At 38.9% G+C, this 26,141-nt stretch overlaps 1 long non-coding RNA gene across 1 annotated transcript; it reads right to left on the bottom strand.

Moving 5' to 3' along the window:
* LOC116889402 lies at positions 1 to 22,136 on the bottom strand. Its single transcript, XR_004386380.1, has 3 exons — positions 21,706 to 22,136; positions 1,467 to 1,495; positions 1 to 690 (listed from the first exon to the last, which is right to left on the bottom strand). It is a non-coding gene; the product is annotated as an uncharacterized LOC116889402 (long non-coding RNA).
* Between the last annotated feature and the right edge of the window lie 4,005 nt (positions 22,137 to 26,141).

The raw sequence follows: 26,141 nt of genomic DNA, 5'->3' as shown, positions 1-26,141 counted from the left end.
AAAACTAAAGAAATAGAAAAATGGTAGACATGCTGGCATATACCTATAGTCCCAGAAGGCTGACGCAAATTGGTTACTAGTCCAAGGCCAGTCCCAGTAACTTAGCAAGACCCTATTTCAAAATTTAAAAGCAAAATTAAAGGGATGGGGTAGGGGTTAGAGAAATGATTAAGAAAATCTGCCTAACTTCCAAAGGACATGGGTGTGATTTCCAGCATCCACATGGCAGCTCACAAGCAGTAACTCCAGTCTCAGGAGATCTGATGCCCTCTTCTGGTCTCTGTGGGCACTGTGTGCCTATGGTACACAGGTGAAATACCCATACATTTAAAATAATAAAGTGTTCTGTTAAAAGATTTGGATATACCTTCATGTAGAGCCTACTACAGCTAGGACTGTAACTTCAAATAGTTGTGAAAACCATATCAGGGTTGAAAAACATGCACAGCAAAGTATGTTTTTCTATAAAGCTCAGAAGTTCAGAATAAAAAATTCCTACCCCCTGGGTCACCCTTCTTTTCCCCTCACCTCATAGGCCTTGGCATGTCTCCATGGCTGAGTTAGATCTTTAGTAACCAACATGTTAATGCTATCCCTGGGCTCTCTTGTTGGTAATTCTGTTCTGTCGAGATTCTCTGATTCTGTTGAAGTCTGCAGACTTAACAGGCTCTTCGAGGATCAGAAGATATTCTAAGATACCCAAAAAGACATTGTCAAAATAATACGAATTTGCAACTAAACATTTTATGGTAGTGCCAAAGTATAGTTTAACCTACTGAACAGTACAGTATAGTAGACAGTCATAGAAACATTGATTCTGCTTATTAATCAAAGGGAAATATGAGGAAGTATGTGAGATTCGAACTAAGATTAATAGAAGTTTAAATTCTAGCTCTGCCAATATTTAGGTGTCAGTACAAAAACATTTCTTCCGTTTCACTTTTAAATGAGTCAAAGCCATCTGAAGTGGTTGTGAAAATTAAAATGAGATGATATTTATTCAAGACTTAGCCTGAAACTGGGACAATGAAAATAGATGACATAACAGCAGATATTCAAATCTTAATGTCCCAAATTCAATAAAATTGAAAACTTTTTGAACACTGACATGATACAGAGATGCAAAATTTTACATGTGAGTGCTAAGAATCACTGTCAAGGGCTGGAGAGATAGTTCAGTGGTTAAGAGTACTTACTGTTCTTCCAGAGGTCCTGAGTTCAATTCCCAGCAACCACATGGTGGCTCACAACCATCTGTAATGAGATCTGATGCCCTCTCCTGGTGTAACAGCTACAGTGTACTTATATGAATAAAATAAATAAATCTTTAAATAAAAAAAGAATCACCATCAATATAAGATTGCCAAAAATACTGTATAAATTACCTTCAAGTTAAGATGTAATGTAGGGATGAAATGTATAAGAAATTCGATTATAGATTTAGATCCCACCCCTAAGATACCTACCTCTTCAGGTAAATGAAAGTGGTCCAAATCTGAAAAAAAAAAACACAAAATTCAAAACATTTCTGATTTCAACCATTCCAGATAAGAAATAATTGCCCTATATAAGGACCCATGTATTATACGAAAGCACCTAGACATGTTGTATAATTTGCACAAAAACTTTCACCTATATATTAATAATTTTTGTGTTTTCATTTTATGTCTGCAGAAAGAGAATATTAGTGATTACAAGTTAGACCCAGTCTACCTGACTTCAAAGTTCATGTTCACAGCTAGGTGTGGTGGCGAATGCCTTTAATCCTAGAACTAAAGAAGCAGAGGCAGGGAGATCTGTGGCCTTATCTACATAGCAAGTTCCAGGACAGCCAGAGCTACATACACAGAGAAAAACCAAAACAGAAAGAAAGGGGATGACAAAAAGAGAGGAAAAGAGACAGAGATGGAGAAGGTAAAAACACTTCAAGAGGACCCAACTTTAGTTCCCAGTATTCACAGGGTAGCTAACAAGTGACTCTAACACCAGTTTCATGGAATCTATTTCCTCTTCTGGCCTCCTCAGGCACTGCGTACATGTGGTATACAGAGATATATGCAAGCAAAACATCCACACATAAAATAAAAATAAATCTGAAAAAAAGAAAATAGTCAACAGAAATAACTGAGTTCAAAAAGAGACCAAGATAGGGTGGGGAATGATGGTGACACAACACAGCAAGGACAAAGAACTTCTAAAAGGTAGACAGAGGGGTTGGGGATTTGGCTCAGTGGTAGGGCGCTTGCCTAGCAACCGCAAGGCCCTGGGTTCGGTCCCCAGCTCCGAAAAAAAGAGAAAAAGAAAGGAAAAAAAAAAGGTAGACAGAAATGGTAGATCATTTATAGAACAACATGAGAAATAACATTGGTGACTTCTCCAAATATTCTTTTTTATTTCCAAATATGATCTGAATATACTGAAGAAATATACACAGAATCATCAGAAACAGAAAAAAAAAAGAAACACAAACAAAATAAGCTTTAAGAAATGCTCTTTGTTTCATAAAAGATTAAGAAAAGGTGACCCAGTAGAACAGAAAACATGGGAGGTTTCGACAAGTTTAAAACATGTATTTAAGGTAGAATTTGTAAAAAGGTTTACAGTACTAACAGAAAATGGGTTTATAAATATTCAGCTACTCTAGCAAAGCACTAATTTTGTTTGTTAGTTTTTCTGAGACAGACCTTCACAGATTAGCCCATGCTTGCCTCAAATTCTAATAGCTGAAACTAGCCTTGAACTGATAACCCTCCTATCTCACCCTCCTTTATGCCAGAGCTGGAGGGTGCATCATTGGGATATATGTTCTTTTCAAAAGCCCACTGAACATTTTACAAGACAGACAATACCTGGGATTGTAAGACATTATGAAAATTAGATCATTTCATATTTTCTGATTATAATGCCAAACTTGAAATCAATAACAGAAAGATAAAAAAATTTCCTAGTACTTGAAACTTGAAATATTTTCATAGAATCTATGGTAAATTCTTAAAGGAAATTTAAAAAGCAATAAATGAAAATATAGCATATTAAAATCTGTATAATGATGGTTAAGCAACAGTGAGAGAAAAATTTACATTACTAAATGTTTATATTTAAAAAACTATGGGGCACAGAAGAACAAAGAGGCCAGGCAGCACAGCTCTATGATCAACTTCAGCACCACGTGGCTTCCCAATTCTTAATCTGAGGCCCAAAAGTAAAGTCAGCTCTAAGCAAGAAAAACAAGTGTAGACAAGGTTGTCAGGAAAAAAAACACACCTAGCAAACACTAATGAAGTCAAAAGAGACCACAAGAAAGGATAAAGCATCAGACCAAAAACAAGGGAAGAGGGGAGCAAAGAGTAAACAGGCTGAGGTAGCTAACCAACCAACTAAAGCAGATTTGCCTGGAGAAAATGGAGAGATTGGAAAGCATGAGATTTCAGACTCCACTGAACTCCAAAAAGAAAGTGAATTTGGACTATCCATGTCTACTTTGTCCTTGTTCCCCTTCTTACACAATCCAGAATATTTTTATGAACTATTTTATAAAATTGAGGGTTTTTTAGTAGCTGTAGAAACATTTTGAAAGGGAGAAATTCGATCTCATCCTATTTTTTAGTATAATGAGTTGGGTTCTCTTTTCTTTTTACTCTTTTCTCATTTACTACATCCAGATCACAACATCTAATTTTCCCCACCGACCCTTTCCCTTAAATGCACTGTCCCTTCATTGCCTTCAGAAAAGAGCAGACCTCTCAGGGATATCGATACAAGTAAATGAGTTTTTAAGAAGAGAAATCAGAGCTGGATAAAAGACTCAGTGGTTAAAAGTATAACAGGGCCAGCAGTCCAGACTGTGCACGGATCCAGACTGAACCAGTCAAACAGCTCCCTGCACCCAAATCCCATGGGAGGGAGAGCTAGACCTTCAGAGGGGCAGAAACTCCTGGGAAACCAGAGGAGACTACTCTCTGCCCACATTTCTGATTCTAGAGGAAAATGCCTAGCACCATCTGGGCCCCTTGCCCACAGGGACTTAGGAGAAATAGGGGCAGGCCCTTCTGGTTCCGGCCCACAGAGACAGCTGAAAGTGAGCTGACAGGAACAACCACACCTGAGAGCAGAACACTCTGTTCCCATAACTGACCGAAAGAAAATAGGAAAACAGGTCTAGAGCACTCCTGACACACAGGCCAATAGGACGGTCAAGCCACTGTCAGAAACAGCAGAACAAGGTAACACCAGAGACAATCTGATAGCAAGAGGCAAGCACAGGAAAGTAAGCAACATTAACCAAGACTACATGGCACCATCAGAGCCCAATTCTCCCACCAAAGCAAGCACTGAATATCCAAACACACCAGAAAAGTAAGATCTAGATTTAAAATCACATTTTATCATAACAATGGAGGACTTGAAGAAGGTCATAAATAACTCCCTTAAGGAAATACAGGACAACACAAGTAAACAACTAGAAGCCCTTAAAGAGGAAACACAAAAATCCCTTAAAGAACTATTGGGGAAAAAAAAAAAAAACAAGAACACAGGAGAAGGAAATGAACAAAAACATCCAGGAGTTAAAAATGGAAAGAGTAATAGGAAAGAAAGCACAAAGGGAGACAACCCTGGAGATAGAAAACCTAGGGAAGAGATCAGAAGTCACAGATGCGAGTATCACCAACAGAATACACGAGATAGAAGAGAGAATCTCAGAAGATTCCATAGAAAACATAGGACACAACTCTCGAAGATAATGTAAAACTGAAAAAGCTACTGGCACAAAACATACAGGAAATCCAGGACTCATGAGAAGATCGAACCTAAGGATAATATAGACAGTGAAGACTCCCAACTCAAAGGACCAGTAAATATCTTCAGCAAAATCATAGAAGAAAACTTCCCTAACCTAAAAAAAGAGATACCCATAGGCATACAAGAAGCCTACAGAACTCCAAAAAGATTGGACCAGAAAAGAAACACCTCCCACCACATAATAGTCAAAACACCAAATGCACAAAATAAAGAAAGAATATTAAAAGCAGTAAGGGAAAAAGGTCAAGTAACATATAAAGGCAGACCTATCAGAATCACACCAGACTTCTCACCAGAGACTATGAAAGCCAGAAGATCCTGGACAGATGTCATACAGACCCTAAGAGAACACAAATTCGAGACAAGGTTACTGTACCCATCAAAACTCTCAATTAATATAGATGGAGAAACCAAGATATTCTATGACAAAACCAAATTTACACAAGATCTTTCTACAAATCCAGGCCTACAAAGGATAATAAATGGAAAAGCACAACACAAGGAGGCAAGCTACACCCTAGAAAGAGCAAGAAACTAATCTTTTTGCAACAAAACAAAGAGAAGAGAAGCACACAAACAATATCTGACTTCCAGATACAAAAATAACAGGAAGCAACAATCATTATTCCTTAATATCTGTCAACAGCAATGGACTCAATTCCCCTATAAAAAGACATAGATTAATAAACTGGATACGCAATGAGGACACAGCATTTTGCTGCCTACAGGAAACACATCTCAGAGACAAAGACAGATACTACCTCAGACTAAAAGGCTGGAAAACAACCTTCCAAGCAAATGGTCTGAAGAAGCAAGGTGGAGTACTCATTCTAATACCGAATAAAATGGATTTTCAACCAAAAGTCATCAAAAAAGAAAAGGAAGGACACTTCATATTCATCAAAGGAAACATCCACCAAGATGAATGCTCAATCCTAAATATATATGCTCCAAATACAAGAGCACCTACATACGTAAAAGAAACATTAATAAAGCGAAAAGCACACGTTGTACCTCACACAATAATGGTAGGAGATTATAGTACCCCACTCTCATCAATGGACATATCATGGAAACAGAAATTGAACAGAGACATAGGCAGACTAACAGAAATTATGAACCAAATGGACTTAACAGATATTTATAGAACATTCTATCCTAAAACAAAAGAATATACATTCTTCTCACCACCTTATGATACTTTCTCCAAAACTGACCATATACTTGGTCACAGAACAGGCCTCACTAGAGGCCTTTCTATACAGAAAGATAGAAATAATTCCACACGTTCTATCAGACCATCACGGGCTAAGGCTGGTCTTCCACAACAACAAAGAAAGAATGCACACATACACATGAAGTTGAAGAATGCTCTACTGAATGATAACCTGGTCAAGGAAGAAATAAAGAAAGAAATCAAAGACTTCTTAGAATTTAATGAAAATGAAGGTACAAAATTGTAGGATGATGTCACAGGTGAGGCAGGTACAGGACAGAAGGAGGCCTGTCATTAGAGGAGAAGGAAGGATGGGCAGGAGAGAAGTTTGAAGGAAGAGGAGGAGACTAGGGGAGAGAGGAGGAGAGGGGAGACAGAGAAAGGGCAGAAGCCATGGCAGGTGATGTTAAGATTTTGCTCTGTGTATGTACAGGTTGTTATTAATGTTCTAAGGGATGGATGGTACCGGGCTTTGTATGTTTAAGTGGGCAATTATATCTTAACAATTGGATCTAAGATTATTATATTGTGTGTTCTTTTATGTGAGGGTTTGAGTGTAGGAAAGTGTGCGGCTGGGCTGTGTTTTCACCAAGATAATCTAGCAGATATCTGGGCACTGCAGTACAGAACTAGCAGGTAAAAGACACCAATACCATTTTTATTATTATATTTTTACAACAACACAAAATAACCAAACTTATGGGACACAATGAAAGCTGTGCTAAGAGGAAAACTCATAGCTCTGAGTGCCTGCAGAAAGAAACAGGAGAGGGCATATGTCAGCAGATTGACAGCACACCTAAAAGCTTTAGAACAAAAAGAAGCAAATACACCCAGGAGGAGTAGAAGGCAGGAAATAATCAAACTCAGAGCTGAAATCAACCAAGTAGAAACAAAAAGGACCATAGAAAGAATCAACAGAACCAAAAGTTGGTTCTTTGAGAAAATCAACAAGATAGATAAACCCCTAGCCAGACTAACGAGAGGACACGGAGAGTGTGTCCAAATTAACAAAATCAGAAATGAAAAGGGAGAAATAACTACAGAATCAGAGGAAATTCAAAAACTCATCAGATCTTACTGCAAAAGCCTATATTCAACAAAACTTGAAAATCTGCGGGAAATGGACAATTTCCTAGACAGATACCAGGTACCGAAGTTAAATCAGGAACAGATAAACCAGTTAAACAACCCCATAACTCCTAACGAAGTAGAAGTACTCATTAAAGGTCTCGCAACCAAAAAGAGCCCAGGTCCAGATGGGTTTAGTGCAGAATTCTATCAGACCTTCATAGAAGACTTCACACCAATACTATCCAAACTACTCCACAAAATAGAAACAGATGGAGCACTACCAAATTCCTTCTATGAAGCCACAATTACTCTTATACCTAAACCACACAAAGACCCAACAAAGAAAGAGAACTTCAGACCAATGTCCCTTATGAATATTGACATAAAAATACTCAATTAAAGTCTTGCAAACCGAATCCAAGAACACATCAAAACAACCATCCACCATGAACAAGAATGCTTCATCCCAGGTATGCCGGGATGGTTTAATATATGGAAAACCATCAACTTAAACCACTATATAAACAAACTGAAAGATAAAAACCACACGATCATTTCACTTTATGCTGAGAAAGCATTTGACAAAATTCAACACCAATTCATGATAAAAGTCCTGGAAAGAATAGGAATTCAAGGTCCATACCTAAACAGTAAAAGCCATATACAGCAAACCAGTAACTAACATTAAACTAAATGGAGAGAAACTTGAAGCAATCCCACTAAAATCAGGGACTAGAAGACAAGGCTGCCCACTCTCTCCCTACTTATTCAATATAGTTCTTGAAGTTCTAGCCAGAGCAATCAGACAACAAAAGGAGAAAAAGGGGATACAGATCAGAAAAGAAGAAGTCAAAATATCACTATTTGCAGATGATATGATAGTATATTTAAGTGATCCCAAAAGTTCCACCAGAGAACTACTAAAGCTGATAAACACCTTCAGCAAAGTGGCTGGGTATAAAATTAACTCAAATAAATCAGTAGCCTTCCTCTACACGAAAGAGAAACAAGCCGAGAAAGAAATTAGGGAAACAACACCCTTCATAATAGTCCCAAATAATATAAAGTACCTCGGTGTGACTTTAACCAAGCAAGTAAAAGATCTGTACAATAAGAACTTCAAGCCTCTGAAGAAAGAAATTGAAGAAGACCTCAGAAGATGGAAAGATCTCCCATGCTCATGGATTGGCAGGATTAATATAGGAAAAATGGCCATTTTACCAAAAGCGATCTACAAATTCAATGCAATCCCCATCAAAATACCAATCCAATCCTTCAAAGAGTTAGACAGAACAATTTGCAAATTCATCTGAATAACAAAAACCCAGGATAGCTAAAACTATCCTCAACAATAAAAGGACTTTGGGGAATCACTATCCTGAACTCAAGGTATTACAGAGCAATAGTGATAAAAACTGCATGGTATTGGTACAGAAACAGACAGATAGACCAGTAGAATAGAATTGAAGACCCAGAAATGAACCCACACACCTATGGTCACTTGATTTTTGTCAAAGGAGCCAAAACCATCCAATGGAAAAAAAGATAGCATTTTCAGCAAATGTTGCTGGTTCAACTGGAGGTCAGCATGTAGAAGAATGCAGATCGATCCATGCTTATCACCCTGTACAAAGATTAAGTCCAAGTGGATCAAGGACCTCTACATCAAACCAGATACACTCAAACTAATAGAAGAAAAAGTGGGGAAGCATCTGGAACACATGGGCACTGGAAAAAATTTCCTGAACAAAACACCAACGGCTTATGCTCTAAGATCAAGAATCGACAAATGGGATCTCACAAAACTGCAAAGCTTCTGTAAGGCAAAAGACACTGTGGTTAGAACAAAATGGCAACCAACAGATTGGGAAAAGATCTTTACCAATCCTACAACAGATAGAGGGCTTATATCCAAAATATACAAAGAATTCAAGAAGTTAGACCACAGGGAGACAAATAACCCTATTAAAAAATGGGGTTCAAAGCTAAACAAAGAATTCACAGCTGAGGAATGCCGAATGGCTGAGAAACACCTAAAGAAATGTTCAATATCCTTAGTCATAAGGGAAATGAAAATCAAAACAACCCTGAGATTTCACCTCACACCAGTGAGAATGGCTAAGATCAAAAACTCAGGTGACAGCAAATGTTGGCGAGGATGTGGAGAAAGAGGAACACTCCTCCATTGTTGGTGGGATTGCAGACTGGTACAACCATTCTGAAAATCAGTCTGGAGGTTCTTCAGAAAATTGGACATTGAACTACCTGAGGACCTAGCTATACCTCTCTTGGGCATATACCCAAAAGATGCCCCAACATATAACAAAGACACGTGCTCCACAATGTTCATAGCAGCCTTATTTATAATAGCCAGAAGCTGGAAAGAACCCAGAAGCCCTTCAACAGAGGAATGGATACAGAAAATGTGGTACATCTACACAATGGAATATTACTCAGCTATCAAAAACAATGACTTTATGAAATTCATAGGTAAATGGAGGAAACTGGAAAATATCATCCTGAGTGAGGTAACCCAATCACAGAAAAACGCACATGGTATGCACTCATTGATAAGTGGCTATTAGCCCAAATGCTTGAATTACCCTAGATGCACAGAACACATGAAACTCAAGACAGATAATCAAAATGTGAATGCTTCACTCCTTCTTTAACAGGAGAACAAGGATACCCTTGGCAGGGAATAGAGAGGCAAAGATTAAAACAGACACAGAAGGAACACCCATTCAGAGCCTGCCCCACATGTGGCCCATACATATACAGCCACCCAATTAGACAAGATGGATGAAGCAAAGAAGTGCAGGCCGACAGGAACTGGATGTAAAACTGGATGTGAGAGACACAGCCAGAATACAGCAAATACAGAGGCGAATGCCAGCAGCAAACCACTGACCTGAGAACAGGACCCCCGTTGAAGGAATCAGAGAAAGGACTGGAAGAGTTTGAAGGGGCTCAAGACCCCATATGAACAACAATGCCAAGCAACCAGAGCTTCTGGGGACTAAGCCACTACCCAAAGACTATGCATGAACTGACCCCTGGACTCTGACCTCATAGGTAGCAATGAATATCCTAGTAAGAGCACCAGTGGAAGGGGAAGCCCTGGGTCCCATATGACTGAACCCCAGTGAAGTGATTGTTGGGGGCAAAGGCGGTAATGGGGGGGAGGATGGGGGGGGAACACCCACAGAGAAGGGGAGAGGGAGGGATGTTGGCCCGGAAACCAGGAAAGGTAAACATTCAAATGTAAATAAGAAATACTCAAGTTAATAAAAAAAAAAAAAAAGAAGAAGGAAAAAAAAGAGGGAACCTGTCTCAAAAAACAAACAAAAGATGCAAATTATTCCTAAAATGATAATCCCATCAAAATATTTTATAAGTAGAAGGCAAAGTTGTGGAATGTATACAGAAAAGCAAATGAAGAGTTAAATGTTTATAAGAGTTAAAATGGTTTTATACAGAAAGGAATCTCTTTACTCATTTTCAAAACGTACTACATAGCTGCTATTCAAGACAGTGGAGGATATGGAAAATTTCCTAGACAAATACCAATACAAAAGTTAAACAGGGATCAGGTAAACCATGTAAACAGCCCCATAACTCCTAAAGAAATAGAAGCACTCATTAAAAGTATCCCAACGAAAAAGAACCCAGGACCAGATAGGTTTAGTGCAGAATTCTATCAGACCTTCATAGAAGACCTCATACCAATACTGTCCAAACTACTCCTCTAAATATTAACAGAAGGAGCACTATTCAATTCCTTCTATGAAGCCACAATTACACCTATACTGAAACCACACAAAGACCCAACAAAGAAAGAGAACTTCAGAATAATTTCCCTTATGAATATTGAGGCAAAAATACTCAATAAAATTCTCACACACCGAATCCAAGAACACATCAAAACAATCATCATAATCAAGGAGGCTTCATACCAGGAATGATGGGATGGTTCAGTAAACAGAAATCCATCAACATAAACCACTATGTAAACAAACTCAAAGGAAAAAAACACATGATCATCTTATTAGATGTTAAGAAAGCATTTGACAAAATTCAACACCCCTTCATGATAAAAGTCCTGGAAAGAACAGGAATAGATAGGAATAGAAAGAACAGGTGCATATCTAAACATAGTAAAAAGCCATGTACAGCAAACCAGTAGCCAGCCTCAAACTCAATGGAGAGAAACTAGAAGCAACCCCAGTGAAATCAGGGACTAGACAAGGCTGACCACTCTCTCCCTACTTACTCAATACGGTATTCAAATTCCTAGCAAGAGCAATCAGACAACAAAAGGAGGTCAATGGATAGAACTTGGAAAGGAAGAAGACAAAATATCACAATTTGCAAATGATATGATAATATACTTAAGTGACCTCAAAAGTTCCACCAGAGAACTACTAAGCCTGATAAACAACTTAAACAAAGTGGCTGGGTATAATATTAACTCAAACAAATCAGTAGCCTTCCTCTACTCAAATGATAACAAGGCTGAGAAAGAAATTAGGGAAATGACCCTTCACAATAGTCACAAATGACATAAAATACCTCAGTGAGACTCTAACCAAGCAAGTGAAAGATCTGTATGACAAGAACTCTAGTCTCTAAAGAAAGAAATTGAAGATCTCAGAAGTTGGAAAAAGCTCCCATGCTCAGGAATTGGCAGAGTAAAAATAGAGTAAAAATGGCCATTTTGCCTAAAGCAATCTATAGATTCAATGCAATCCCCATCAAAATTCCAGCTCAATTCTTCATTGAGTTAGAAAGAGTAAATTGCAAATTCATTTGGAATAAAAAGAAAAACAGGACTGTGAAAACTATCCTCAACTATAAAAGAACTTCTAGAGAATCACTATCCCTAACCTCAAGCAGTATTACAGAGCAATAGTGATAAAAACTGTATATATTGGTAACAGAGACAGACAGATAGACCAGTGGAATAGAATTGAAGACCCAGAAATGAATTCAAACACCTATGGTCACTTGATCTTTGACAAAGGAGCTAAAACCATCCAATGGAAAAAAGAGAATTTTCAGCAAATGGTGCTGGTTCAACTGGAGGTCAGCATGTAGAAGAATGCAGATCGATCCATGCTTATCACCCTGTACAAAGCTTAAGTCTAAGTGAATCAAGGATATCAACATCAAACCAGATACACTCAAACTAATAGAAGAAAAACTGGGGAAAAGCCTTGAACACATGGGCACTGGGGAAATTTTCCTGAACAAAACACCAATGGCTTATGCTCTAAGATTAAGAATCAACAAATGGGACCTCATAAATTGCAAATCTTCTATAAGGCAAAAGATACTGTCATTAGGACAAAATGGCAACCAAGAGATTGGAGGATCTTTACCATTCATACATCTACTAGAGGGCTAATATCCAAAATATACAAAGAACTCAAGAAGTTAGACTCCAGAGAGCCAAATAACCCTAATAAAAATGGGGTACATCGCTTCTCAGCCTTTTGGCTAAGATTAAGTATAAAAATGGGGTACAAAGCTAAACAAAGAATTCTCAGCTGAGGAATATGGAATGGCTGAGAAACACCTAAAGAAATGTTCAACATCCTTAGTCATCAGGGAAATGCAAATCAAAACGATCCTGAGATCTCACCTCACACCAGTCAGAATGGCTAAGATCAAAAACTCTGGCTAGACCAGATGCTGGTGAGGATGTGGAGAAAGAGGAACACTCCTCCATTTTTGGTGGGATTGCAAGCTGGTACAACCACTCTGGAAATCAGTCTGGAGGTTCCTCAGAAAATTGGACATTGAACTACCTGAAGACCCAGCTATATCTCTTTGGGCATATACCCAAAAGATGCCCCAACATATAAAAAAAAGAAACATGCTACACTATGTTCATAGCAGCCTTGTTTATAATAACCAGAAGCTGGAAAGATCCCAGATGCCCTTCAACAGAGGAATGGATACAGAAAATGTGGTACATCTACACAATGGAATATTAAATTACCCAAGATACAATCCACAGATCACATGAAGTTCAAGAAGAATGACCAAAGTGCAGATGCTTCAGTACTTCTTAAAAGGGGGAAAAATATTCATAGGAGGAGATATGGAGACAAAATTTGGAACAGAGCCTGAAGGAATGGCCATTCAGAGCCTGTCCCACCTGGGATTCAACCAAACCCAGACAATATTGATGAAGCCAAGAAGTGCATGCTGACAGGAGTCTGATATAGCTGTCTCCTGAGAGGCTCAGCCAGAGCATGTCAAATACAGAGGCAAATGCTAAGAGCCAACCATTGAACTGAGAACGGGGTCCACATTGGAGGAGTTGAGAAAGGATTGAAGGAGGTTAAGGGGCTCGCAACCCCATAAGAACAACAACAACAACAACCAACTAGAGCTCCCAGGGACTAAACCACTACCCAAAGAGTATACATGGACAGACCTATGCCTCCAACTGCGTATGTAGCAGAGGATGGCTTTGTTGGGCACCAGTGAGAAGAGAAACCCTTGGTCCTGCCAAGGCTAGAACCTCCAAGGGAGAGGGAGGTAGAAAGGGGAGTCATTGGGGAGGGGGAACACCCTTATAGAAGGAGGAAGAGGAGGAGTGGATAGGGGGCTTATGGACAGGAAACCAGGAAAGGGAATAACATTTGAAATGTAAATAAAAAATAATCCAATAAAAATGTAAATAAAAAAAGGAAAAAAAGAATTGTAAATAAAAATATGTTCAATTAAAAATAAAAAAGAAACCTATGCAGATGCAAGGAAAAAACCAAAATACCTGATTTGGGGAAGTCGCTTCTACCTATCCACGAAAGTGTCTAATCCTAACACGGGACTTCAGTGAGAATTATTAGCCTAGGAGTTCATTAACTTTAATGTTTACTATAACTTATACATGCTTTAGACTTCAGACTTATGTTCTTTTCTTCCCTCTCCTAGCATCTTTGGGCTTATTACTCTGCTATTACACTATTATTTTACTGTGGTATACTAAGTGACAGAAAAAATATATTCTATATTTTTTATGATCAAATTCCTTATACTGAATCTGATTCTCTAGCTGAAACAAGAAGTGTTTCTTAGCCTTTTATTAAAGACACCATCTTGTTATATATCCCTGGCTACACTAGTATATAACCTAGGCTGGCCTCAAACTCATGATAATTCTCTTGCCTCAGCATTGCAAAGTATTTATTTTTTCCCCTACCATTTGGCTAAACAGAAAGATTAGAATGGACTGGAGAGGGCTGGGTGTCCTACTCACAGGTAGGCAAGAGTCTATAAAAATATTGCCTTCCTTGAAGGGATGAACTTTGTTGCAGAAGTTCTAGATGTATTTCAAAATGGTAACTTTAAGCTACCATTTCCTTTTGCTAGAAACTAGATGTAATTTTTTAAATATTCACCTTGGGAGTCTGATTAGGTTCTTGTAGGTAAAACTCTGGAATAGATATGGGCTTCTGAGGGCACTTTTAAATTACTCCACACCCAGTCTCCAGCAGTTGGATAAAAGGAGCAGTGAAGTGCCTGCATCAGTTCAGAGATCCAATGGCTATTACCTTACTTTAAATTTGAAGAAATATTAGATTGTGATAAAGAACCCTTCTTGTTCCTGGGTCTGGTGGCACATACCTTTAGTCTTAGCACTCAGCTGTATCTCTGTGTATTTGCCTCTCTCTAGATCAGGATGCACCTTCTACTTTCTCCATTTGCAATCCCTTTTCATGCTTAAGAATTTTTTAAATATATATTATTCCAATTTGTTTTCTTAAATGCTTATACATTTTATTTGTAAGTAAACTCTTTGTTTGACTGGACTACAAGGCAAAAACAAAGCTGAAGCAAAACACCTTTCTGCTTTAATAGGTTTTCAGGAAACAGGTAGGCAAGACACTACTTTTCTTTAAACAGGACTATCTATCACCTAGGAGTTGGTAATAGAACTGTAAACAATGTATATGAAATGAATCCACCATTACTAACTGTAATATCATGTCTGTGTTCTGAGATCACACACATGACTACCAATATATCTGAAAAGGTTGCTGGAGCAGTTACATATGAGTTCTTAGCTGGCACGGCTGATAAAGGAGAGTAATGTGGAAAGAGTTTTATATACGAAGTAGAAGAAAGCTCTACCATGTCTTAAATAACAGAAAGATGCCACTTGGAAGTTGTAATCCTTACAGAACCTTCACAGTTTTATGAGGTCCCATTTGTTGATTCTTGATCTTAGAGCATAAGCCATTGGTGTTTTGTTCAGGAAATTTTCCCCAGTGCCCATGTGTTTAAGATTCATACCCACTTTTTCTTCTATTAGTTTGAGTGTATCTGGTTTGATGTGGAGGTCCTTGATCCACTTGGACTTAAGCTTTGTACAGGGTGATAAGCATGGATCGATCTGCATTCTTCTACATGCTGACCTCCAGTTGAATCAGCACCATTTGTTGAAAATGCTATCTTTCTTCCATTGGATGGTTTTAGCTCCTTTGTCAAAGATCAAGTGACCATAGGTGTGTGGGTTCCTTTCTGGGTCTTCAGTTCTATTCCACGGATCTACCTGCCCATCTCTGTAGCAATACTATATAGTTTTTTATCACTATAACTCTGTAATACTGCTGGAGATCAGGGATGATGATTCTCCCAGAAGTTCTTTTATTGTTGAGTATAGTTTTCACTATCCTGGGTTTTTTGTTATTCCAGATGAATTTGCAAATTACTCTTTCTAACTCTCTGAAGACCTGAGTTGGAATTCTGATGGGGATTGCATTGAATCTATAGACTACTTTAGGCAAAATGGCCATTTTTACTCTATTAATCCTGCCAATCCATGAGCATGGGAGGTCTTTCCAACTTCTGAGATCTTCAATTTCTTTCTTTAGAGACTAGAAGTTCTTGTCATACAGATCTTTCACTTGCTTGGTTAGAGTCTCAATGAGGTATGTTATGTTATTTGTGACTACTGTGAAGGGTGTCATTTCCCTAATTTTTTGTCAGCCTACCCCACCTGGGTATACAGCCCATTTATATACAGCCACCAAAACTAGATAATATTGATGAAGCCAAGAAGTGCATGCTGACAGGAGCCTGATATAGCTGTCTCCTGAGAGGCTCTGCCAGAGCATGACAAATACAGATGTGAATGCAAGCAGCAAATCATTGAACTGAGAACAGGACCCCTGTTGGAGGAGTTTGAGAAAGGATTGAAGGAGCTGAAGGGACTTGCAAACCCATAAAAACAACAGTACCAACCAAACAGAGCTCCCAGGGACTAAAACAATACCCAAAGACTACACATGGACTGACCCATGGCTCCAGCTGCATATGTAGCTGTTGGGTCTTGTTGGGCACCAATGGAAGAAGCCTTGGTCCTGCCAAGGTTGGACCCCCAAGTGCAGGGGAATGGGGAGGTGGAATACCCTCAAAGGAGAAGGGGAGGGGCATGGGATAGGGCACTATATGGCTGGGAAACCAGGAAAGGGAATAACATTTGAAATGTAAATAAAAAATAACCAATAAAAAAAGAAGTTGTAATTCTTTCACATTGGGTTATTTTTAGTTTTGTGGGTTTTTTTTTTTTTTGACTCATCTGCTTAGAAAACAATTGGGCTAGAAAATATTAAACAGATTCCACTGAGAAATCTCAGGGGTTCAGGTTAGTTGAGACTGCTAGTCTTCTGATGGGGTCGCCCTCCTCCTCAGCTTCTTCCAGCTTTTCCCTAATTCAACCACAGGGGTCTCCCACAGGCAGCATACACCAGCTGATGAGAGCACCACCACCACCTCCATCCTGACACATAAAAAGCAAAGGACTGTGTGGCCTGGCCTCAGTGAGAAAAGATGCACTTAACCTTGGAAGCTGGAGGGAGTGAGGAGGTCTGCTGGGGTAGGAGTGGGAGGTGGGACATCCTCTTGGAGATGGGGGAGGAGGTATGGGATAAAGAACAGTCAGAAGATAGACCAGGAGGTGGATAACGACTGGACTGTAAAAAAATTAAAGATTATTATTATTATTATTATTATTATTATTATTATTATTATCATCATCATCATCATCATCATCATCATCATCATCATCATCATCATCACTGTTATTATTATTACTTTTATTAAAACCCAGATTCCTATTACTTCTTCAACATCTGCGTTTTCAAGTTTTATACATCGGCACTTCTTTAACATTAAACAGAAACATAATTTGTCAAACCTCTTCCAAAAATGCAGATGTCTATAACTACAATGATACTAGACATGGAAAGGACAATGAAAAAATAAAAAGATGAAAATATTCATGGGCAGGGAGGGAATGTGGTTCAAGATTTGGATTTAAAAATAAGTTCCCCAGGAAGCTAGCTATCTTGAAATTTCCAGAAAACTTTGTTTCCTCCCAAAATGGAACCAATACCCCTAAACTAGTTAGAAATTAGTTATGAGATGCTATAAATGATCAAAACAGTGAAAAGGAAGTGAAACATGAATTCTACTTAGCTAGAGTGTCACAACAGTTGGTGAATCAGTAAAAACTATTGAAGTGTTTTGAAACATAGGTAGGGTGGTGGGAGTAAAGGACTGAAGAGCTATCTGTAATACTTTAGAACAGGTTAGGGCTGAAGAAAAGGCTCAGCAGTTAAGAGCACTTGCTGCTCTTGTAGAGGACCTGGGCTCAGTTTCCAGTACCTACATGGAGGCTCACAGTACACGTAACTCAAGTTCAAGGTGATATGACACCTTCTTCTGGCCTCAGTGGCCTCTTCTGGCATACATGTGGTACATACAGGCAAAACACTCATACACATAGAACAAAAATAAAGTTTGTTAAAAATTAGAAAAGGATTTCAGTGTTGGGAACATTTTCTAAACAGTAAAATGACTTCAGGATAGATGTCTCTGATATTAAATATAACAGAAGTTTTTAAAGGTTTACAAATAGAAATAACAGAAAATTACAAGGCAGAAACATATATGCAAAAAAGTCAACACAATGTTATAGAATTCAAGGCTAGAAATCTGTTAACTTTGTTAAACTAGCAAAATATTTCTTTTGCTTATCATATGAACACAGCATATTGAATCCCTTTTCCTTGCACATTTAAAATTCCTATAGTCAGCCTTTAAGCATTTTGTATTTCTTTGCCAATCTTGGGTTGAATATCTTGTTCCAGTTGATTTTGGTGACAATAACTACAAACTATCAATGCAAAACCTTGAATGTGGTATGTAACATTGTTTGATAAGTTTTCACTAACTGCTCTCTGATACTCATTTTATGTACTATATGAACATAATCTATTCTAGGACAATTTGGACTTCATTAGAAACAGTTAATGGTTTGTGCATAACTTTATGCCTAACCAAATGAACATTGTCATCTTCATAATAACCTAAATCTTGAGCACTTCAACCACCTGTGCTGTTGGTGGTAAGATGGTAAACTTCTCTGATCCCCAATGGCTGCCAGTCCAGAAGGTTTTAGGCTGAAACTAGTGGTTTTAAATTCATGAAACAATAATCTATATTATATCTGCAGTTTCATATAGAGTATAGGAGCCATATCATCTTCGATGTGTGCCGTTACCTCTCCAAGACTTCAAATCTTATGAGGGTCCCTGCAAGCATCACAGATGTTGGACAATTCTTTAGGTGCTTCTCAGCCACTTGGCATTCCTCAGCTGTGAATTCTTTGTTTAGCTCTGAACCTCATTTTTAATAGGGTTATTTGTCTCCCTGCGGTCTAACTTCGTGAGTTCTTTGTTTATTTTGGATATAAGCCCTCTATCAGTTGTAGGATTGGTAAAGATCTTTTCCCAGTCTGTTGGTTGCCATTTTGTCCTAACAACAGTGTCCTTTGCCTTACAGAAGCTTTGTAATTTTACAAGATGCCATTTGTCGATTCTTGATCTTAGAGCATAAGCCATTGGTGTTTTGTTCAGGAAATTTTCTCCAGTGCCCATGTGTTCGAGTTGCTTCCCCACTTTTTCTTCTATTAGTTTGAGTGTATCTGGTTTGATGTGGAGGTCCTTGATGCACTTGGACTTAAGTTTTGTACAGGGTGATAAGCATGGATCGATCTGCATTCTTCTACATGCTGACCTCCAGTTGAACCAGCAACATTTGCTGAAAATGCTATCTTTTTTCCATTGGATGGTTTTGGCTCCTTTGTCAAAAATCAAGTGACCATAGGTATGTGGGTTCATTTCTGGGTCTTCAATTCTATTCTACTGGTCTATCTGTCTGTTTCTGTACCAATACCATGCAGTTTTTATCACTATTGCTCTGTAATATTGCTTGAGTTCAGGGATAGTGATTCCCCCAGAAGTCCTTTTATTGTTGAGGATAGTTTTAGCTATCCTGGGTTTTTTGTTATTCCAGATGAATTTGCAAATTGTTCTGTCTAACTCTCTGAAAAATTGGATTGGTATTTTGATGGGGATTGCATTGAATCTGCAGATCGCTTTTGGTAAAATGGCCATTTTTCCTATATTAATCCTGCCAATCCATGAGCATGGGAGATCTTTCCATCTTCTGAGATCTTCAATTTCTTTCTTCCGAGGCTTGAAGTTCTTATCATACAGATCTTTCACTTGCTTGGTTAAAGTCACACCGAAGGTATTTTATAGTATTTGGGACTATTATGAAGGGTGCTGTTTCCCTAATTTCTTTCTCAGCTTGTTTCTCTTTTGTGTAGAGGAAGGCTACTGATTTATTTGAGTTAATTTTATACCCAGCCACTTTGCTGAAGGTGTTTATCAGGTTTAGTAGTTCTCTGGTGGAACTTGTGGGATCACTTAAATATACTATCATATCATCTGCAAATAGTGATAAAACCTTTTATTATTTTAAAATAGATATTGCTTAGTGACTATCAAAATGTTATCTCTCACAAACATATGTTATAGACGTATACATGTATGTAAAATATTTCTAGCAGGAAAGTATAAATATCTCATTTTATCAACTCTTCCCCAACACTGGTTGATTTTCTTTTACTCCTTTTATTCTTCTAAGAGCTGAAGAATTATGTCTAGTTGTTTCCAGGTTCAGCATGGGTGCATAAGGGGAGGTGTGACACATTTCCTGTCCCTGGAACATCACCAAGTCATTGATCCCTTTGTGTGCTGATGGTTTCTGTTGCCCTGAAGCTGATCTGCTGTCTTTTCTATTTTACTTTCGATATTTCTTTCTGGAGAATACACTTCCCCAATTACTCAGGGCTAATAAATGAAATAGATGTGGTTCTCAGGAGTGAGAAATGTAGGTGATTGTGAGACTGCGGAGGATGAAACACAGGCCTTACACTTGGCCTTTAATGCCATGGGAAAGGATCTAGAAAACATAACCACAGAGGCTATGAAAGCCTACACGGTTCTTTGTAGACATATTTCATTGCCAGACTTCTCCTTGAATTTAGAATTATGAGGAGATACATGTACCCTCCAGTCCAATGACAAGTTCATTAATTAACCAGGTTGAATTTGGATACATCAACAATGAAGAATTAAAGTGGTCTCAGGAAGACAAGGCGTGGATAGGAAAAGAAGGAATCTATAAAGTACAAGTAAATGATAGTTGGGTTCATCTTATAGGAGGAAGGCTTGTATATGATCTAGAAACAAACAGAATTAGAAGGAAAGTGCTAGTATGAGGATACAAAGATTAAAGAATTAAAGTATGATATACAAGCATATAAAAATTAATATTTTGTTTCCCTAGCTACTTGAAGGATTGAAGATGACAATGCCTAGAAAGATATTAGAGAGAGCCATTTGCTTTACATGCATAAATTTTAAAACTTTACAAGAAGTGATTTTAACCTTAGTAGCCTGTCACCTTTCTGTTCTTACATGCAGATCTTTACTAAAGACTGCTATCTGCTGTACCAGGAAACCATAAGAGTTGTTCTAGCTACCGATGAAGAACAGGCTGTGTAAAAACTATAAGGAGATGTAGTATTGCTTTGTGTTTAGTTTTTGTTTTAAGGAAGCAGGGATTGGGACTAATGATCTTGGATTCGTAAAATTGAAGATTTCTAAAAAAAATATTAACAATGATCAAAGCCTTGACAATGTAGCTTTAGTAAATAAAAAACTGGGTTTGGGCTGTCTGGTCAGGAGAAGGCAAAAGAATGAAAAGGAAGAAGGAAGAGAATGAAAAGGGAGAAGGCAAACGATTGGGAAGAAAGAAGGAAAAAAGGAGAAGAAGGAAGAATGATGAGAATCCTCAGAAAAAAGAGAGAGCACTTGAACTGACAGCCTGTACCCACTACTGACTTCGAGTCATTATTGAATCATCACTGCTCCCATATCTCCCTTTCTCAGGACCCACCTCATACTGAGGCTAGACCTATTTTACTTCTTCCATGCAATTCTTTTTCCTATTAATTGGACATTTAAATTCCTTCTGTACATTTTCATGTAATTACTCCATTTCTAACTGCTCTTCTTGATAATGAAAATTATTCTGTATTTAACAATTCTCTTCATTGAATATCACTAGTGTCACATATTGTATTAGTCAAGGTTTGCTAGAGTAACAACTTATAGAATAAATTGCTTCCTCCATACATACACAAATATATACACATAGAAAGGGGATTTATAAGAATGACTTACAGGCTGCGGTCCAGATAATCCAAAAATGGCTAGCTGTGAATAGAAGGTTCGAGAATCTGATAGTTGCTTAGTCCATGAGGCTGGATGTCTCAGATGGTATGGTCTTCAGCATATGCTGAAATTCTGAATACCAGCAAAGGAATGGACTTGTTAGTGAGGTAAGAGCAAGCAGACAAAGAACAAAAGCTTCCTTCTTTCATGTCCTTATATAGGCTTCCAGCAGAAGATAGGGCCCAGATTAGCTCAAATAATCTGGATAAAATGTGTGTCTTCTTAACTCAAGATCCAGATTAACAGCATGTTTTCCCAGTTCAAATCTGGATTAAAGTTATATCCTCCTACCTTAATGATCTATATTAGAAGTGGATCTTTCTATTTCAAATTAAGCAAAAATACTTCACAGGTATACCCTTCATTTTTGAGTTTTAGTTAATTCCAGGTATGGTCAAGTTGACACCCAGAATAACCATCATATTTATTGTCCCATATATATTATATTAAGGTCAATTCAATTTCTGAACATTTTCTTATATTATACTATGCTATTTATTACTATTTTGATTGCACTTTTAAATTTTATTTTAGTGTATGAGTGTTTTTTCCTGCCACATATGTGTGAACCATATGCATGACTGGTGTTTATAGAGGCCAGGCTTAAATTTTCTCACACCTAAAAACACAAACAACAACAAAAATCCCTTAGTTTCTTCTTAGTTAGGTTCTGTGAGTTTCTGCTAGTGTCTTACGTCAAATTCTCCTCCAACAAACAGCATGACCATTCCTGTCATAGAAGTTCCTGGTACCGACTTCTGTCTTAGTTACTGTTCTATTGCTATGAAGAGATACCATGACTATAGCAACTCTATAAAACAAAGCATTTAATTGGGGGCTTGCCTACAGTTTCAGAGGTTTAGTCCATTATCATCATGGCAAGTAGCAAGGTAGCACTCAGACAAGCACTGGAGTAGTATCTGAGCTCTGTAAATCCTGATCCACAAGTAGAGAGAACCTGGACCTGTCATGAATTGAACCCTAAAAGTCCATCCCCAGTGACATACTTATTCTAACAACATCACACCTCCTAATATTTCTAATCTTATCATAGAGTGGCTAAGCCTTCAAATACATGAGCCTATGAGAACCATTCATATTCAAAGCACTACAAAAGGCCTCTACATAGTCTTGACAGTCCTGGAACTCACTATATAGACCAGCCTGGACTGGAACTCAAGAAATCCACCTCCCTCAGTCTCCCAAATGCTGGCATTAAAGCATGTACCACTATGTCATGCTTTTGTTAAAAAATTTATAAAAAAATATATAATATAAATTGATACTAAACTCTATCTTAAGAGAAGATTAAAAATTAGGTAGGTGGTTTTATTTCCCACAAACTGTAGGCATTTTATTATTATCATACTATCAGTATTAATAGACTAAGTTCTAAAGCAACTAAGTATCATATCTGATAGACATATGTTGGAGACACAAAGACTCTTGAGCCTACTCATTAGGGAAAAGAGGAATGGTATGTTAATCATGAAAGGGCCTCTTCTCCTGAAGTGAGGATACTTCAATCTCACTTGGGAGGAGAAGAAAAACAATCATAGGAGGCAGAGGGAGGGAGGGACCTGGGTGGGAGAGGGAAGGGGAAAGAGAAAAGAGGACCATGATCAGGTATGAGGTGGTGACAGAGAAGAAAAGCCCCAAGGGCCAGAATGAATAGAAATATACAACCTCGTGGCAGGGGAGGTGGGGAGACACTCTAGAATGTACCAGAGACCTGGGAGGTGAGAGACTCTCAGGACACAAAGGGAGGGATAAAATGCCTAGAGAGGGAACTTGTAGAGTCCACCTCCAGTAGAAAAGCAAAGCATCAGGTAGAAGGATGGGGTTGGCATCCCACAGTCAAAACTATGACCCAAAATTGTTCCTGTCTAAAAGAACTGCAGCAACAAAAATGGAGAAGAGGATGAGGAAAAGGAGGTCCAGTGATGGGCCCAAAGTGGGATCCATCTCAAGGGGAAGCTCCAAGGTCTGACACTATTACTGATGCTATGGTGTGCTTATAGACAGGAGCCTAGCAAGGCTGGCCTACAAGAGGCCCAACAAGCACCTGACTGAGACAGATGCAGATACTTACACCCAACTATTACACTGAAGTCTGGGACCCCTGTGGTTGAATTAGGGAAAGGCTGGAAGAAGCTGAAGCTGACTGCCACCCCATAGGAAGACCAGCAGTCTCAATCAACCGAGATCCCTGAGATCTCAGTCACTGAGCCATCAACCAGGCAGCATACAAGAGCTGGTCCAAGACCCCACACACACACCCCTGACACATATAGAGCAGAGGACTGTCTAGTCTGGCCTCAATGGAAGAAGACAGGCCTAACCCTCAAGAAGCTTGAGGTCCCAGGGAGTGGGGAGGCCTTGGGGAGGTTGGGGCACATCCTCTTGAAGACAGGGGGGAAGAGAAATGGGATGAGAACTGTGGGAGGCAGACCATGATGGGGTAATGACTGACTAAAACACTAAAGCAATTTTTTACAAAAAGAAGGGATCTCTCTCATGGAAGAGATAAAATACCTGATTTTCACCCAGGATTTTGGGAGTGGATATTTTTAATGACCCAGTGACCTTTTGGCCATCTGTGGCAGCAAACCTCACCTACCTTTTGCTACAGAGGTAGACTTCACCCAAATCTCCCAGAATGTTTATCCCAATTCCTTAGGTCTGTTCAGGCTAGCAGACACTAACTTAAAAATATTTATCTAACCTCTTTATCTTTAAGACTGTATCTATGGTTTAAAGTTTTATTTTGATGCTAAGGGGTGTTCTATTCAAATTTTTTAAGCCCAAACTCAGCGAGTAAAAAACTGTAAACTCCTAATCTTTTAAAAGTCTACTAATTTGATATAAACTGTTCAAAATAATTAAGAAATGCACGTTAATGGCCAGTAACCTTAAAATGATCAAATTAGACCCAAATCCTGTGGTGGGGAAAGCTAGACCATCAGAGGTGCAGAAACTCCTGAGAACTTTGCTCACATTCCTGACTCAAGAGGAAAACGCTTAGTGCCATCTGTGCCCCCTGTGCACAGGGACCTAGGAGCAGTAGGGGCAGGACCCTTCAGGTTGCTGCCCTCACAGAGTGCTGAAAGCCAGCCACCAGAGCAACTACAGGGCTGAGAGTAAAGGTAAGGACAACTTTTCTGCTCCAAGTGATCTGCTTGGTGGACTCAGGACACACAAAGGCAGAAGTCCTCTGTGACTGGAGCACATCTGATTTCTGGCTATGGCCCAAACGTCTCTGATCCCAGCCCACAGCTCCCTGCTCCCAAATCCTGTGGGAGAGAGAGCTGAGCACCCAGAAGTGTGGGCAAGCCTGAGACTGCAAGGCATGACAGACTGCCACTACTGCCCACCTTTGCCCATATTCCTGGCCCAAGAGGAAACTTTATAGTGCCTCTGGACACAGCAGTCAAGCTTCAGGAGACCCACGGTCCAGATCTGTGCCCGGATCTGAACTGAACCGCTCAAACAGCTCCCTGCAACAAAATCTCGTGGTGGGGAGAAATAGACCCTCAGAGGTACAGACACACCTGAGAACTGTGCTCATATTCCTGACTCAAGAGGAAAACGCCTAGCGCCATCTGTGCCCCCTGTGCATAGGGACCTAGGAAAAGTAGGGGCAGGACCCTTCCGGTTACTGCCCTCACAGAGAGCTGAAAAGTCAACCGCCAGGTGCGACTACACGCCTGAGAGAAGAACACTCTGTTCCCATGATTGGCTGAAAGAACACAGGAAAACAGGTCTACAGGAGTGCTGACACACAGGCCTACAGGAGGGTCAAGCCACCATCAGAAACAGCAAGACAAGCTAACACCAGAGACAACCTGATGGCAAGAGGCAAGTGCAGGAACCCAAGCAACAGAAACCAAGACTACTTGGCATCATCAGAGCACAGTTCTCCCACCAAAGCAAACACTGGATATCCAAACACACCAAAAAGCAAGATCTAGATTTAAAATCACATTTTATCATGATGATGGAGGACTTGAAGAAGGTCATAAATAAACTCAAGTAAGGAAATACAGGACAACACAAGGAAAAAACTAAAAGCCCTTAAAGAGGAAACACAAAAATCCCTTCAAGAACTACTGGAAAAAACAACCAAACAGGAGAATGAAATGAACAAAACAATCCAGGAGTTAAAAATGGAAAGAGAAGCAATAAAGAAAGCACACAGGGAGACAACCCTGGAGATAGAAAACCTAGGGAAGAGATCAGAAGTCACAGATGCAAGCATCACCAACAGAATACAAAAAATAGAAGAGACAATCTCAGGAGCAGAAGATACCACAGAAAAATAGACACAACTGTCAAAGATAATGTAAAACGGAAAAAGCTCCTACCCAAAACATACAGGAAATCCA

Source organism: Rattus rattus, chromosome X (genome assembly GCF_011064425.1).
Source record: "Rattus rattus isolate New Zealand chromosome X, Rrattus_CSIRO_v1, whole genome shotgun sequence".
In the NCBI taxonomy this organism is placed as follows: domain Eukaryota; kingdom Metazoa; phylum Chordata; class Mammalia; order Rodentia; family Muridae; genus Rattus; species Rattus rattus.
Note: the sequence above shows the minus strand (reverse complement) of the source record. Positions and strands in the feature narration are given on the sequence as shown.